The sequence below is a fragment of the Galleria mellonella genome, unplaced genomic scaffold (assembly GCF_026898425.1).
Source record: "Galleria mellonella isolate WM207_F2 unplaced genomic scaffold, CSIRO_AGI_GalMel_v1 utg5382, whole genome shotgun sequence".
Taxonomy (NCBI): domain Eukaryota; kingdom Metazoa; phylum Arthropoda; class Insecta; order Lepidoptera; family Pyralidae; genus Galleria; species Galleria mellonella.
Genome location: NW_026442113.1, coordinates 92,466 through 110,540, shown reverse-complemented (window position 1 = coordinate 110,540; position 18,075 = coordinate 92,466). Strand labels below are relative to the sequence as shown.

General features: G+C 30.4%; 1 long non-coding RNA gene across 1 annotated transcript in view; it reads left to right on the top strand.

Annotated features, from left to right (window-relative positions):
* The window catches only part of LOC128201533 (uncharacterized), a 136,219-nt gene that overhangs the window by 26,725 nt on the left and 91,419 nt on the right, over nt 1-18,075 (top strand). The window contains exon 2 of the long non-coding RNA XR_008253274.1: nt 17,197-17,224. This is a non-coding gene — a long non-coding RNA (uncharacterized LOC128201533). The remainder of the gene's footprint in view (nt 1-17,196; nt 17,225-18,075) is intronic.

The following is an 18,075-nucleotide window of genomic DNA, read 5'->3' as shown; positions in this document are numbered from 1 at the left end:
CATATAATATTTTATATCTAAACAATTACGTATCACTTTTTTTTTGTAAATTACAGTGATTATTTTTACTAATAAAAATTATATTGTTAAATGTACGCAACCGTAAAAGAATCAACTTATACATACCGCAGAGTTCATACCTAGTCATATCTCAGTTTCGACTCCCTGCGCAGTTGGACCCCTTTTCAATTAGAATAAAGAACTTTTTTAATTTTAACTTTTGTTGTTAACTGTAATACACGACTAAGTTACATTTGGATGAGTACTGGAATCTGCCTATACGATTTATTCTTATTATTTTTAACTAAAAATAAATAGAAAAAGCAAAACTCCACCCAATTCGAAATCTTTTTTTTTCACACAATAATTTATTATTAAAGTGTGATTTGTGTTTCAACGTATATGTCTTGAAGAAAACTTGTGTTATATTTTGGATTTTTGTACATACATTCATTATGTATGTATATCTGTCACGCCTATCTCCCATTAGGTTAGGCAAAAACAATAGATCACTAAATGCTTTGATTTAAACAAATCTCTTTCGCTTCTTCCACATTCATCAATCTTTTCATACACGCTCACCGGTTACGGGTACTTTTAACTGTTTGAGTGCCACGAGCGCCATAGCGCTCGTGAAATCAGTTGCTGTTTAGCTCGCTGTAGAAAAATTATTAAAATTTGATACTTGGAGGAGACAGTTTTTTTTAGAGACAATGGTAAATGACATCAACACGACAACGATTTCTCTGACGTTTTTAAGTACATATGAGTAAAAATCAATGGCACTTAGACGGTTAATTTAATCCTTCTTCAACACGTCACATATTCGGTCAACATACGTCCGTCTAGAGTGACCTCTACCGACATCTCCATTCATTCAATAAATCTCTTTCGTAATCCTTCTTTCATCCATCCTCTCTAAATGGCCAAACCAACGCAGCATTCCCTTTTACATTTTTTTAACTACATGGTCTTTCGGATTTTTGCACATTTTCCAATATCCTATTGTCAATTTAAAATATCTGAAAAAAAAAAACAATATGTTCACAAGAAACTACGTAATTTATATAGAATTTCTAATAATTCTCACTGATTAACTTATCCACTTAAAAAAGATATGAAAATTTCCTTTCATACTCGGGCCAAACCATCACATTTGTCAATGAAATTAGCTTTCAGAGCTATGAAAGATAGCTTGTTATCTATCTTGCAACCCTGCCTCGCTAATTGGAGGCGATATAATAACGCAGTTTATATAAACGACGCTATTTTTGGCAGCTGGTCGAATCATAAAACAAGTGTGTCTTCCTAGCAGTAACAAATTAACGTCAGATAACACTTGCACAACTTTATTAAGTTCATACCAAACTGTAATATTTAATATATTACAATAGATAGGAAAATTTTGTACTGTCTTAATTTAAGTGGAATAATTCATAGGATTGTAGCGATAATTATCTAGCTTTACAACCTGGATAATAAGATTTATATAAATTATGCAATTTTTGTCCGCTGGTCGAATAATAAAAAAGTGCCTTCCTCAAGGGGGCTCGCAGTAACAAATTGTAACCAGATGACAAAGTTGCAGAGCTTTATTAAGTTCATGCGAAAATGTAATATTTAACACAGACAGGGAAATTTTTAGCTGCCTCAATTTAAGTAGGTTATTTTATAGGATTACAGCGATATTTATCTAGCAAATCTGTCTTGCCAATTAAAGATGATATAATAATACAATTTTTATAAATATCATCAATTTTGGTAGCTGGTCGAAGCATAAAACAAGTAGGTGTGACTTACCTGCAGTAACAAATTGTTACTAATTCACTTAGTTGCACAGCTTTATCAAGTTCATACAAAAACGTAATATTTAATATGGAAAGGAAATTTCTAGCTGTAATAAATTAGGTGACCTAATTCATAAGATTATAGCGGTATTTATCTAACAACTCTATCTTGCTAATTGGATGTGATATAATAACACAGTTTATATAAATGACGCTACTTTTGTCATCTATTTCATTAATAAAATATGTGTATCTTCCTTGTAGGGGCTTGCAGTAACAAATTGACATCAGATAACACTTGCACAACTTCATTAAATTCATACGAAACTGTAATATTTAACACAGACAGGGAAATTTATTCTTGTCTCAATTTAAGTGGAATAATTCATAAAATTGTAGCGATAATTATCTAGATATACGACTTGAATAATTAGATTTATATAAATTATTCAACTTTTGTCAGCTGGTCAAATTATAAAAGAGTGCCTTCCTTGAGGGGGCTCGCGATAACAAATTGTAACCAAATGACAAAGTTGCAGACCTTTATTAAGTTCACACGAAAATGTAATATTTAACATAGACAGGGGAATTAATTTAAGAAAATAATTTAAGACAGACTGTCTTAAATTAAGTGATCTAATTCATAGGATTATAGCGATATTTGTCTGGAAACTGTCCTGCTAATTGAAGGTTATATAATAACGCAATTATATAAATTACGCAATTTTTGTCAGCTGTCCCATTAGTAAAACAAGAGTATCTCCTTGTAGAGGCTTGCAGTAACAAATTGTTACCAGATAACTCAGTCGCAAGTCTTTATTAAGTTTACATGAAAATGTACTTATAATATTTAAAACATACTGTAAATTTTTAGCTGCATTAATTTAAGTGGGTTAATTCATAGGATTACAGCGGTATTTGTTCAGCAACTCCGTCTTGCTATTTGGAGGTGATATAATAAGGTGATTTACATTAATGACAACAACGAACTTTTTGTTGTCTTAAGTAGTAATTATATATAGAGCGATAGTTCATAAGATTAAAGCGATATTTATCTAGCTACATTGGCTTTGTAATTAGACGCTATATTATGACGCAGTTTATATAAATGACGCTATTTTATCAGCTGGTCCAATCATAAAACAAGTATGTTTTCCTTGAGGGAGTCGATACAGTTGCACTACAACTGTTATCATCAATAATATCTAATAATTATTTTAAAAATATAAAGTGCTTTGTATTTACATTTCTATTTTTTTTTATACAACTTAGAATGGCAAACAAGCTGACGGCCCACCTGATGGAAAGTGGTAATCGTCGCCTATAGACATGAGCAGTACCATGGACATAACAGAGTATATTGTTTCGCCCATGATACCCCCCATGCGTTGCCATTCCATTCTATAGTTTCCATAATTAAATATATATTTAAATTTATTTTCACGAACCTCATCCGTACTCGTATAACTCGTACTCTGAAACTAATAATATAAATAAATACTGTTTATTAACAACTACATAAGTGTTGTTAAATTAACTAATTAGAAATTAATAATAATAAAGGGGAAAGAAATACAATGGACGGTCTTGCATCATGCAACCTTAATAAAATATATAATTACTCCTTTTTTCATGTTAAAACCACAGAAAAGAATATTCAGTCAGAGGCAAATAAAAAAATATCTAACAATCTGCATGAGAAAGACAACTCAAAATAAAACACAATATCAAGGATTTGTGTAGTGATTTAATACTTTCTTCTCTTCTGGAGAGCTACAGTAGAGAATCTAGGGTAGAAAAAGTTAAAGTACTAGCAATCCGGCCCGGCATCGAATAGGCAGAATAAATTTTCGAAAATAATATATAGCTTCTGTTACCCACCAATAATTTAGCTTTTTATAGATGAAATAATTTTTAAAATTATTTCAGTAGCTTTTGAGTTTATCGCAAAATGGAAACAAATAAAAAACAATCAAATCTTTCCTCTTTAGATATGTATGATAAAATATCGCAGTAGAAGCGTTTTATAAGGAAAAACTTCTGTCAGTCGAGGAGCACTAACCTGGCATCGGCTTCGTGACTTCTCTCTGCTGTAGATTGTTGGCAGTTATTCCTCAAATCGTTTATGCACGTACACGCACATTTTTACAGGACCTTCAGGGCGCATACAATTTAAACACTCAATTACATATATTTCATAGGAGCAAGCATCTGCGTACTCGCCTCCGTTCAGTCGATACTTTTATATCGATATTTTATTATAGTTAAAATGAGGTGAAAGAAAACAATATTGACGGACTCCAATATTGTAAAAAATCTATGTTTTATTACAAGGGGAGTAATGTTTTATTTTGAACAAGGTGTATATGAAAGGTAATATATCTTTTCTTTCCTTTAAGAGTATGCAATACTAGGCAACGTTTGCATTACCTTAGTTTTTTATCATCAAATTCTTATAGAGTCTACTCACCCTCAATATAAATATTGAAGCATATGGTTTTGATGTCTACCTCGAGGGGAGTCTACAAAATATAGCTCGATACGATGCAACAAACTTTGTCCCCTGACGCGGCATGCGACATGTTAAGGCACCAAAATTTATAATAATTGAAAATATCAATTTAAAGCAACCCTAGAGCGAGAAAATGTAACAATATAAATTAAAATATACAACTGAAATATTGTAATTAATTTAATAATGCACTCAGTCGCAGGGGATGCACATCAGCACTTACTCTTTAAAAAGATCATCCATTCAATATCGCAATTCTTTGTAATAAAAATTCTTTATAATAAAAGCACAATGGCTCATTTTTAAACGAGCGAGTCTAATTCAAAGAATTTCGAATTTCGAAATTATCCTGCCTCCGTAGGCGGAGACTGGGATGGTGTCCATTTATTTCGGCAAACATGTTTGGGTGTTTTTGTTGGAGTTTATGTTTTATCCTGTTGCGCGTGTCCCATTATTATTTTAATACTAAATAAATGCTTCTCTGGAACCCTTTTCAAATTTTAATTTATGTTTCACAGAAAAGAGCAAACTTCAAACTTAATAAAATTAGTAATAAACAAACACAACTCGAAAGCAAATAATGTTGATTAGAAAATATCATCAAAATCGCTTGATTGAGAATAGGTGAAGATATCGGGATACGGGACCTCCTCCTGTTTGAGGTCGACTGAAAAGCGACATTTATGACTATCGTAAAATTGTTACTCTACGATTATTATTAGTAGGAATCAACATAAACACAAACATTACGGGATAATAATAAAAGCTCGTGCACTTAATAACAACTATAACGACCAAAATAGCCATCGTCTCGAACTTTCTCCTTCAGAAATATTATACAAACAAAGGAAAATAAACGAAAAGTTTCCTTGTGTACGGTGATAGTAGATTAAGCAATAATATATCATATGAACCATTATTGTGCAACAATAAATATTACCACACCTATTAAGAATTTTTTTGTAGGTCATTCTTTAAGAATCTACGATTGTATAGTTAATAATAATATACACATTTTGCATCGCTAAAAAGCAACTTGAGCACGACAGACTCGCAAGACACAACGAACACGTTATTTCGTTAGGGTTGCCCGATATTATTGTTTACTTTTAACTAAACGTATGTAGAGTTTTTTCTCCAAATCGATACACTTTCTTTCATTTTTACCTTATTACAAACCTTTTATCGATTCACATTACGTTTTGTAATAGAACCACGAAGTGAACGACGAAAAAAATGAATTCCCTTGCCAACACTTAATTTCTCTCACTATCTGTGTGTGTCTGTACCTTCATTGGTATATTTTATAGTATTTATCTACCGCCTTAAAGTTTATAAATACGTAAACTATAAAAAAATACCAAAATTTTACTAAACTCCTTTTAATTTTTCTCTAAAGATTTCTCTAAAAATTTCATTTCCCCAAAATGCCCAAAAAGACGGCAGCACACCTGCAATGCTGGTGTTGCGATTGATCATGGACGGCGGTAATCACTTACCATCAGTAGAGTCATATGCTCATTTGCCCCCTGTATTATAAAAAAAGTCATTGATAGTAAATTTTTACAAAAATGAAGTATCGTTGGCAACACAATATACTCTATGATCTTCATGGTATTGCTCATGTCTATAAGCGACAGTTACTACTTTCTATCAGGTGAATCGTCAGCTTATTTGCTATTATAAGTAACATAGAAAAATATTGCAAAAAGCTAACCAAATTTAGCAACACTGTATTTTATAGATACCTAACACCTACAAGTATATTTACTTCTTAACATGCAGTTTTCGGTTGGGATGAAAATGCATCGAATATTTCAAACATAATTAAGATAAAGTTCTAAACTATTTGAGAATACTTTACATTTTGTTCTAATAATAAGAACTAAAACTTGTCATGAAGTCCCTCACGAGCTAGACAGGGAGCACGAGTGTCAAAGGACTTATATACATTTCTTGCATACTATTAGTATTTTCATAATTCGTCTCAAATGGACTAGAACACGGTCTATCGGATGATAATATGTTATTTTAAGTATCTTCCGGTACATACAACCATCCACTTCAGCATAGTATATCTGTTTTGTCGACCATTCATAATCTAACTAAACGTTGATCTGCGGTAAAATAAAACGGTTTCATTTTTTATTACAACTAACCATTGTATATGACAACAAACTGTACAGTTTGGCAATTCGCCATCACACATAATAGTTTTGACAACGGCTTTTTCTTCGACGTAAGCTACATCCTAAGACTACATCCTTGAAGCTTTGTATAAGGGTAGCTGTTTTACCTTGATATATTTTTTTATTAAAACTGTTATAATAATAAAAATATGATGCCTATGCTGACTAAAATATGTGTATCTTAAAAATGACTAACTGAGTTTATTAACTACAATTAACGTATAGCAGATTAGTGTAGTTCGAGGTATAATACCACTACATTTTCCTTTTATTTACACAAAAAATAGGTTACGTTTACCAAAACTCCAAATATCACGTCAGAAACTCTAATAAAATAACTTCCTGAAAAGTGAGTTATTAAGTTCTTCGTATATAATCTGTTAGTTATCAAAAAATTAATAAAAGCTAAAAAAATTATATAAAAAAATATACAGTCGCCTCCAAACGAGAAATTCCCGCCTGCAACTAACTTCACATCACTTCACCATAGATAATCATCGGTAAAAGGAGCTTAAACATATAACATAAACTTCACATATTTAAGGTGCATGTAATGTTACAATACAGCAGCTTCTTTCAAGGAATAAGAAGTCCAAGAGTTCCATTCCATTACTTTATTTTTTAAATAACAAAAATCTTTTAATCGCCTTTCACGAAGCTTAAACGTAGTGAAGCAGTAATACGAGTTGTTTGAAGCAGAATATTCACGTAACATTGAACTTATGTGATTTACATAAAGTCCTTCAAATTTATCGTTAAAGTTAAGGTGGGAATGTTTTAAGGCCATCAGTAGATTCAATAGATATTTACAGTAAAATGAAAAAGCACAAAATGGGGGGCGTTATCACCCGTTATCAAAATACTATGTTTAAATATTTGGATATTTTTTACTGAATCGTGCTTAAACGATTGAACACATTTGAATGTTTAATAGACGGTAAGATTACCTCCTAACATCCTAACATGACTCATATACACTCATTCATGCAAACAAATCCGCAGGATACAACTAATAACTTAAAATATTAATAATCTTTATTAAAATAAACTTGTTTAAATGCTCAATTTAAGCAATATTATTTATGATTCTACTGCGATTTGTTCTGAGATACCTATTTTAATAAGCTGCTTAAAAAATTAAAATGTAAAGTTAAAATAAACAATAATACAGACCTCATAAAGTACCTATTACAAATTACTTATCACAACCACAGCGACTTACTTAATGTTTGATAATTAATATAATTACGCTGAATCTGCTCAACCAAGAGTGTTCTTAATTGTTATCTATGAGTATGATTTAATTTGCAGCTGCGAACGGAAAAAGCAATAAATTTTGAATTTGTCCCGTAATCAAAACACACAATTTGCTTCGTTCAGCGACAAACAGAAATGCGTGATAAATATTGCTTTTTACCCGAACACAGATGGTGTATATTTTAACAATATATATACGTAGGTATGTTTGTTTGTTCCCTCACAGCTCTTAAAGTGCTTAATAAATTTTGGCAAATAAAATGTTACGAGAAATCCTTGAGAGTCTTCGTTACAAGTTCCCACAAGTTTGGTAAGTATCTTTTTATTATATGGAACAAAATTTATTCGTAATTAAATTTTACGCTTATTTATTTTTATATATTGTTTCTTTTTCTTATACGAATACTGTATTTTTTTCTTATGTTCAATATTTATATAACCAAAAATATTTGTATATTACCGAAGCATAAAGTTTTAGATTCATTTATCAAAAATATGAAACAAGAAACTCAACCATGTATGTGACTACTCTTTTGGATGACCCAACCCTCCTGCTCGATATGGATACATATCGATTATCGTCTTTAATCATTATATTTCTATATAATGATTAAAAACGATAAAATAAAATAGGCAGGGTAATTTAAATATATGAAGCCTAGCATGCTATATAGATAGATAGATAGATAATTCATTTGCATTACTTACAGCACACAAATTACAACATACATATACAAAAAAAAGCGAGATAACATAAATGAAAAAAAATTACACAAAGTTAAATACAATTTTCGTTTGTGAGTGTGCCATAGCAATACAATGCTATATGCTCGCAGCTGCCCTGCGAGAAGCTGAACAACATCATAAGAGAGGCAACAGACCCCGTTCAAGGACACAACCTTCAGTAATGAAGTGGATGAAGAGAGAGAGAGAGCATGCTATATAGCAAACTACAAAACAAAATTGAAATTATTAGTGCCCTTTTAAGATACCATACCAGTGACATTGGGTCATCGAATCCAGAAACTAGTCAGTCAACCCCAAAGTTAATATGTCAACAATGCAATGCAAAAAATGGATGGATAGATGAGAAAAAGCAAAAGATCATACGTGGTGGAAGGCAGTGTAGATAGAAGACCTATGTGCATCAATAGATAGATACAAGCTAAAATGAAGATGATGATGAATTACGAGTATAAGTCATACAGGCAATGCTTCAGGTTACGTCTACTGTTGTGTTTATACATGATGTATCAAATTTATATAACATCCGCAGCTATATGGCCGTGTAGTCCTGGCATAGAATAGGCTACCCCTTCCTTTCCCATAGGTAAGACAAGGCGCGATAGGTAGCAGCATCCCTCTCTGAAGCCTAACTGCGATTGCTAATCCGCTTGCCAAGCGTGGCAATTACAACCCCTCAAGGAATGTTTAGCAGTGGACAATTAAAGCCTTATATGATAATACAACATCCAATGTTTTATAATTTACATGTTAACATTAAGACAATAATAAATCTGAACAATTTTTCGTATAATTTTTGTTTCGTAACAGACATTAATCAAATAACTTTGTTTAGGTAGGTGAATGAACTCATTCACATTGGGCAATTAATCACCTATCCATTTGAAACAGATTAAATTTATGCTGTTACGTAGCCATAATCTAGATTAGATTGTAACTGTTATTCTGCCATTCAAATCTTTCGATTCGAATTCGTATCTCGTTTAATTGCTATAGCATTTAAATAAATAAAAATTTAAAATACCTAGATAGAGTGAGAAATAGTATGATCAGAGAGAAGAATGAACTGCAAAAGATGATATAACAAATATCAAAAAAGGATTATTGCATTGCTTTTGCCATTTAAAGAGGATGCATGAAAGAAGAATTACAAAAGAGATTTATCAAACACGAATGAATGAAGATGTACGTACGTGTATGTTGACTAAAAGGGTTAAATTAAAAGTGCTCGTATTTAGCAAACGTGTATAAATAAATTGATGAATGTGGAGAAATCTAAAGAGGTCTCTTCGAATCAGAGCATTTGGCGATCCATTATTTCTGCCTGCCCTGCTTCATAAAGAAATCGTTCCTTTTTCTAAATTCAAATATTTTCCATCTAAAGTATCTACAAGACATCAGTATGTTTTATGCTAATTATAGTTGTTATTTTCTATACAAACATAATACAAAATTTTTATAACATACATAATTGAAATGAATATTATATTGTAATAGTATATATCATAACATACAATAACTGTATTTTTATTATAAATGATAAAATATTTTTTCATTTCATTTTACAATCGACAGGCGAAATATGATAATGTCTGTCTCTTGTTTATATCTAATATCATTGCTTCCAAATATCTGTCAAAACAGTTCAATGAATGAGTGAAATGAACAAAATAATATAAAAGTAAAAAATACCTTCAAGAAAAATGAGAATTCAAACATCGCTTCTTCTTAAAATGAAAATTTTCCATTACGTTTATCAATGGACTAAAATATAACAAAGTTCTTTTATTAAAAATCCATTAAATAAATTACATTAATATTATATTTAAATGTATATTAAGTATATAATTATATGAAATACAAGTAATAATTTCTGAAGCTATCTGTACAAGTTTAATATATAAAAGTTTATAAAAAAAATTACGTGCATAAAATCGGATTTTATAAAAATTACCTGTATTGTATAATTTAAAATAGATACCCGAATCGAAAAAAGAAATGTAATGACTTATTAGATTCATCCAAAATAACAGTGGCAAGGCTTCATATTATGATCAAGACCATTAATATACTCGTATGTTTATACTTATGTTTACATTATCATCATCATATCAGCCATTAACTGTCCACTGCTGAACATTGGCCTCTTCCTTAAGGGGTTTTACCAATAATTGCCACGCTTTGCAGACGAACTGGCAATCGCAGTAAGATTTTGGAGACATTATAAAAGGGACGCTGCTGCCCATCTCTCGACCATTAAATTTCCTTAGTCCCATTTTACGACACCCACGGGAAAGGAAAAGGTAGACCATTCTATGCCTGGACCACACAGCTACAGTTTTTAAAATGCATAAATATTATTGGAAATAAAATAAGTAAATTTTGTTCATTTTTCTTATGTACTTATATATTTTTAAAACATTAAACTAAATCTTAATGTTTGCATATTTATTCCTTCCTTTATAATACAACAAAGCAAGAAGAGATTTTATATGAAAGTCATCAAGCACTTGTACTTACATCTCTGTATTTTGATTTGATGGTTGGAAAATAGAAAAAAAGTTACAGCGTATTGTATAAAAAATGCATTTTTTTATATAAATTTCACAGTAATATTTTGTTACAAAACATAAAATCAAAGCTTTTATAACCACTTAATCTAAACAAAACTATCATAGTAGGTAGTGAAAATTGAGGATAACAAATGTAATGCATATAAAATTGAAACGCAAAAGTTGTTTTAGGTCTTTTCTTCGCCTACGAAAGAAATTATTCAACAGAAGTTTTATTAAAAACCGGCCAGGTGTTTGAAACTTGGCAACTTCGGCATATAATCAGAAGAGGGCTAGGTAAATTTATTGTGGTGATAAGGTGCAATGGGATCCGTTTTGCGTATTAAATGTTTAATTTATGTAACTTTACGCTAAGTTATTTACGAAGTAGATAATGAAAAATATATATTCGAGGCTTCTATCTTCGCTTACACGATTATCTTCATCCACATTCATATTTAATTCGCTTCGATCTTGCATATACGTCAGTTTCGGAAATTTGATTCCTCCCTCATGATTATGGTAGGTAAGTGTAATACTCCCACGGATTCTGTATGTCATTACTTTCGCGTTATATATTTATTTTTGTCTTTTTATTATAATAAATAAATAAATAATACTTCTTAATTTGATGCTAATACAAGCAATTATATACGTCTAAATAAAACATATAATGTCAACTTCCGAAAATCGACTGACCTATTATTGGTTATTACTGATACCTACTTCATTTTTTTATACTGAGTATACGAATGCTCAACTACTCGTCAAAATGTAGGAATATTTGAAAGTAAAATATTATAAGTATTACGAGTAATATAGTAAAATAAAAGTGAAACAATTTTCAATGCGTTTGTTTCCTTTTTTAAATAAAATGTAAGGTTTATTTTGGGAAAACGTTTATACGTTATCTATAATAAATATATTCGATTTAAATTCGATTGATTCGAATGTCAAATGACCAAACGACGTAATCCAAAATCAAATGAACCAAGTGACATTAATTTTATTACAATTTTTACTGCGTTTTAAAATTTTATTTATGGCATCCATTAACACACCTAACATTTAAGTGATTAGAAAAGCATCACACATCACACATACAAAATAACAAAAAATACGGTTCAACAAAAGTACTTGTGATTTCCAGAATGTTTTTCTAAAATGTTAAACTCCGCAGAATGTGTCTCTCAGGGAAAATATTCTGCGTTTTTTTTTTGCTTTGTAGAGAAACGCGTGCTAGTAAAATTGTCAGTTATATTTTATTTATAAACTTTACGCTTTTACAGTTGACTAGGGAATAAACAGGTATTTCCGCGGTGAATGTGTTTAAAATGGTCTCTATAAAATAAAATATAGTTTTTATCACTTCAGCTATTTCCAGGAGGATTTCCTACTACAGCATAGAAGTAGCACTAACATTATCTGGTAGATATATACGTTAGTATAGTATAGGTACAAAAATAAATACTAAACTGTTGCTGATGGAAGAAAGGAATTGTCAGTAATGCGGCTTACCAGTCGCATTGCTAGCAATATGCCCTGTCAGGTCGACCTCCACGTGATTCACCCTGGAAGCCATCGTACTGAATTCCAGTTAAATTCCAGATGTATTCATCACAATGGGCTAACTGACCTGCTTTTTCATTCTGACCTATCATTCCTTACTGGTGCTCCTGCAGCGTATACTGTTAGCCTTTCCATTCCATTATCATCATTATAAAAAAAAAAACTGTTTCTGATAATTCAGCAAGTGAATTTTAAATTTATTTTGACGTTATTTAGTATCTCGTGATTATGATATAGTAATATTAATTTACCTAACATAACTCTAATCTTATAATTACAGTAATAACGTATATTAAATTTGCGGGATCAAACCAGTCTGAGCCTATTTGAAACTAGCTGTATTGCTAACAATTTTATCTTATACTAACATGCTACTTCATTCCCATGACCGAGATTATGTACACTTCGTACATAATCTCGGTCATGGGGATAATAGGGTCGAGACAAAAAGTCCTTCCCACCAAATTATTCCAAATTTCATATTGATTGGTTAAGCCATTAAGGCGCTTAGAAGTAACAAACAAACTCAAACAAACTCATGTTCACATTTATATAATATATAAATGTGAACATGAGTTTTAGCTTAGATAATATAGATAGATTTAATGCAGAAAAAAATATTTTTATTTATTAAATAATTAAATATTTAATACGTTTGATACGTTAAGATACATTGTGTGCGTAATTATATAGAACATTAATATAAAAAATGAGTCGGCTAATTTAATTTAACAATTAACTGACAAAATGTCGACCCGTTTTCGAGGTTCGAGGCTCTATCTATATAATCTAAGAACATAGGACTATATTTAAGATATGGTCAATCTGTGCAGAAAATTTCAATTAATTCCGTTCTATTGTTCGAACATAAATATTAAAATTAACATCTTTACAAAACATTTATCATAGTATAACAATAATATATTCTATAGTTTAATATTTGTAATAACATTTAAGCTGTTCTTTCATTGAGGAATTAAAGTATTTTAATTTAAATTTAAACTAAAACTACAAATTACCATTCCTCTCTGCCAGGTATAAACAATTTAATTAATTTATGAGCTTAGTAGTCGATGTTTGAGTCTAAATAGTAAACTGACAAAAAAAACCTCTCAAAACCTTACAAATAATATTATTTTAAAATTTGTTTACAATCCAGTACTTAAAAATTTCAAATGGTGTATTAAAAATACTTCTTTACCCATATATAAAAGTCATTATTAATAATATCTGTTTTTTAGAACTAGCTAGTATTAAATAAAGAGTCGAAAATAATGTAAACCAAAGCTACCATATATTATACACGATTTCAGTAAATATCATAGTAAAATTGGTAAGAAAGGTAAAGTGTTTATAAGATGATATACAAAAATAACGAAGTAAATAAATATTTAACGTAATACCAAAACGATCCCAATAACAGTTTCCATTATCCAATAGAGTCCCTTTTTCATAATTTATGAGAAAAACATTAAGGCCGCAACATATCTGCGTCACTTTCAAGGACTTTAAATAGAACGGGATAGCTATATTGCATTTTACGTAATGCACTCTTTAGTAGCTGACATAAGACCTACATATTATGAGAAATCTAGAAAAGCTTTTAGTTTGAAAAGATGTGACAGACCGTACACTGGACACTAAAATGTTTTATCTATAATTTTTATGAAATGAAGAAAAATTGTTTAAAATGTTCTAAAAACCTAATAAAGATTAGAATTTATAGTAGCTTGGAAAAGCTTTTCGACATAAAAATATACGAACGTAAACGGCTTATGGAGTCCTATCTTTTCATATTCAGTAAACAATAAAGATAGATATAATATCTTGTATATAACAAATAATAAATAAGTGTGGTAGTCATATACTTCTAGAACTAAAGAACTAGTACTTTTGTTCTTGAGCAAGATGTCGGTTATTTTAAATCAAATGATTAAAAAAAAAAAGAAAATAGACGACTTTTGCGTCTATTGGTTTTAGTTGATTGTTATTATTTATAAACCATAAAAAATTCATAAAAATTAACACCTTCTACAAATCTATTATTAAAACTGCTTTTAAATACACTTCGAATTTACCGATTAGTATGAAATAGAATTGTTTTTTAAATTAATTTCCATATATATTGCAATATAAAATCGATGCTGTGGTCCCGGCATAGAATAAGCCATCCCTTTCTTTTCTGTGGGTGTTATAAGAAACGACTAAAAACTCAATGCAGCGGCCCTCCTAAAACACCTCTAAAAGTCTAACTGCATTTGCCAACCCGACTGCCAAGCGTGGCAAATACTGGAAAAACTCCCCTTATAGGCAAGGCTTATGTTAAGCAGTTTACAGTTAACGGCTGAAATTATGATTGTAATATAAATATGTATATATTATTTTGGATTGTATTTTGACAAACATTATTATGCTAATTGTTTAGTATGTGCTAACCCCTTTTGCAACTAACTAATTAAAAAGATTTCTACTTTCAGCAGCTTTTACATTACAAGCTTACTGTTGCGCTAACGACATCTGTTTATTTGTTACGACCCTCGAGCTTCTAAACGAAATGCGATAAGGACTTGAAAATCACATAATAACGTAATATTGCGGGCCAAACACGGAAAAGGTAGAAAAAGATTACACAAAATACTTTTTATTTTGTATCTATGCTTACGGAAAGTCGTTTATAAGAAGTAGACTTATTTTATTTCCATTATTATTTTACTTTATTCTCAGCAAATTTGCCGGTTTTCTCAGACAACCCGTCCCAAAAACCATTGGGGAAAGGAAGCTGAGACCCCAATCCTTTTGATATATATAGTACTTTTTATTACATACTATTATACAATTATATTTATTATTTTGGGATTGTTGATAAAAAATGATTAATAAAAAGGCAATACCTATAAATGTCTAATTTATTTATTATATTTTAGTGACATCTTGAGTTATTCAATGGTAAATTTATTGCATTGTGTAAAAGATATGTCAAATTAATTTAATTATTTAATTTTTGTCCCCAAGATACAGATTTGATTTAATTTGGCGACTGATTGTAATGCAGACTTTTCATAATATAACTTAATATAAGTACCAATGTAAGTCATATTTTGTTCCGTCTCTATTATTTCTTGTTGGTAAAAAATAATAATAAAATAATTTTAATTTTAAATTAAGTGACAATTATTTAAGCCGTTAGGCCATCAAGAGATAATAAAAAAGGATTTCCCTTTCATATTTATAACATTAGTAAGGATTCCAGTATAGAAGCGTCTATTAAATAAGTTAAAAATAGCTTTTTTTAGATACTCAAAGTTACCGCACAATAATTAATTTTTACCTCATTTCCTTCTTAGCGTTTAAAACCCCTTGTTTCTCCACAAAGTACTTTAATTCATCATTTTAAATTGGTTGGACTTGAAACACGAAGTTAGATAATAAAAAAGTAAAACTTCGCTTCCTGCGTTTTCTATGTTTGTTCTCTTATTACACTTTTAAACTTAAAAAGGGATTTTCTCAACAGAAGCAACAGAAATAAATATGTTACCTGTATGTAAATAAGTTATAATATAATTACGCCAAATGATCAATAGACCATACAGCATAGAAAGAAAAAATCTATCATAAACAACCATGTATAGTATATGTATAGATATATGACATAGTAACATCAGCTGTACACAAGTCAGTTACTTGACCTGTATATAGCGTGGATCGAGAAATCCACCAACAACTGGCGACATCACTACGCCATACTCTCTAATATAGATACTTTATTGAATACCAATAAAGTCTGTCCATGAGAAATGATGGCAGAATGCCAAAAACTATTTGGCAATATTGTATCAACATTACCAGTATTGAAATTAAAATCACGTACTGTGACATTACGAAGTCCCCACGGAAATGTTAAGAAAAATCGATGTTGATAAAGTTAATAAGGGTATTCTTAAACCATTTTCCTTGTGCTGAGGGACTTGTTTTTATTTATAGAACTTGAAGGAAAAACGTTGACGGCCCACCTGATAGAAACTGGTAACCGTCTATAAATACGAAATAATAAATCACGACTTTACCTACGAAATTTAAAATAATAAATACATAGTTATCATATTTATATTTATCCATGCTACTAAAAATAAATAATACTACGTTTAGTTTTACATCGTTTAGTTTTAATAGTTGCTATTATTTTTTTTTTATACAACTTAGAATGGCAAACAATCTGACGGCCCACCTGATGAAAAGTGGTAACCGTCGCCTATAGACATGAGCAGTACCATAGACATAACAGAGTATACTGTTTCACCCATGATACCCCTCATGCGATTTTATTCTTTTGATTCCTGATATGGTTGACACTTGGTGCGACACAGTATATTACATTATATACTATGCCCATAGTACAGTTCATATCTATTGGCGACGGTTATCACTTTCCATTAGATTCTATAAGTTCCATTAGATGGACCGTTGTCTAGAATGCCTTTCTAACTTGCATAAAAAAATTACAGTACTTCTATGTGTAGCTTATATAATTAATTTTTAGCTATTTGAAATTTATTATTGTTAATATATTTTTATTTTTTCTATTTCAGGTCAAAACTACTTGACTAAGAAACTTTGGTAAGTAACTTTGCATGATCGTAAACTTTTATTTTGGTTAAATAAAACATTGTTTAACTGGAGACAAACTACGATTTTAATAGATAATTACAATAAGTTTTATTTTAATTCATTTTATTAAAAGCTTAGACAGTATCGTTTTAAAACACTTTACATGGAAAATAAAAATAATGGTATTTCATATTAAGTGCCTTTATTTTGAAAATTAATAAAATATATATTGAACGTTTAATAAAATCTTAGTAACTGCATTTAGAATGAAAACTTTAAGAGCGTTGCCTCTTTTAAATTAAGGATATTTTTTTGTCGTAATGTCTAAGAAAATTTTGATAAAAGTGAGAACCATTTTTCTCATATATAAATGTCACAATCGATATTTCAATTGAATTAACTTTTTTTTAATTATTGCAAATTATTTTTCATTTCATCCCAGAGGGAGACTTTGTACAAAATTTGATTGCTTGGGTACCTCTGTCCCATTCGTGTTTCAACCGTGAAGCAGTTGTGTTTGCATGGCTGTGTTTCGGTTTGAAGGGTGGGATATGGCGTGAATTTAGTGGGTACAGATGAATAACACCTGAGTCCTCAGGAATGGCAACGCATGGGGGGTATCATGGACGAAACAGTATACTCTGTTATGTCCATGGTACTGCTCATGTCTATAGGGGACGGTTACCACTTTCCATCAGGTGGGCTGTCAGCTTGTTTGCCATTCTAAGTAGTATAAAAAAAAATTATCTTCAAAAAAATTGCTCAATTTGGATGCCTTTATATTTAAAGCGAGCCCACCTCAAATTGGCCGTCATCTTGATTTAGGAAATTACTATAGCAACGTAGCTTCTTCACCAACC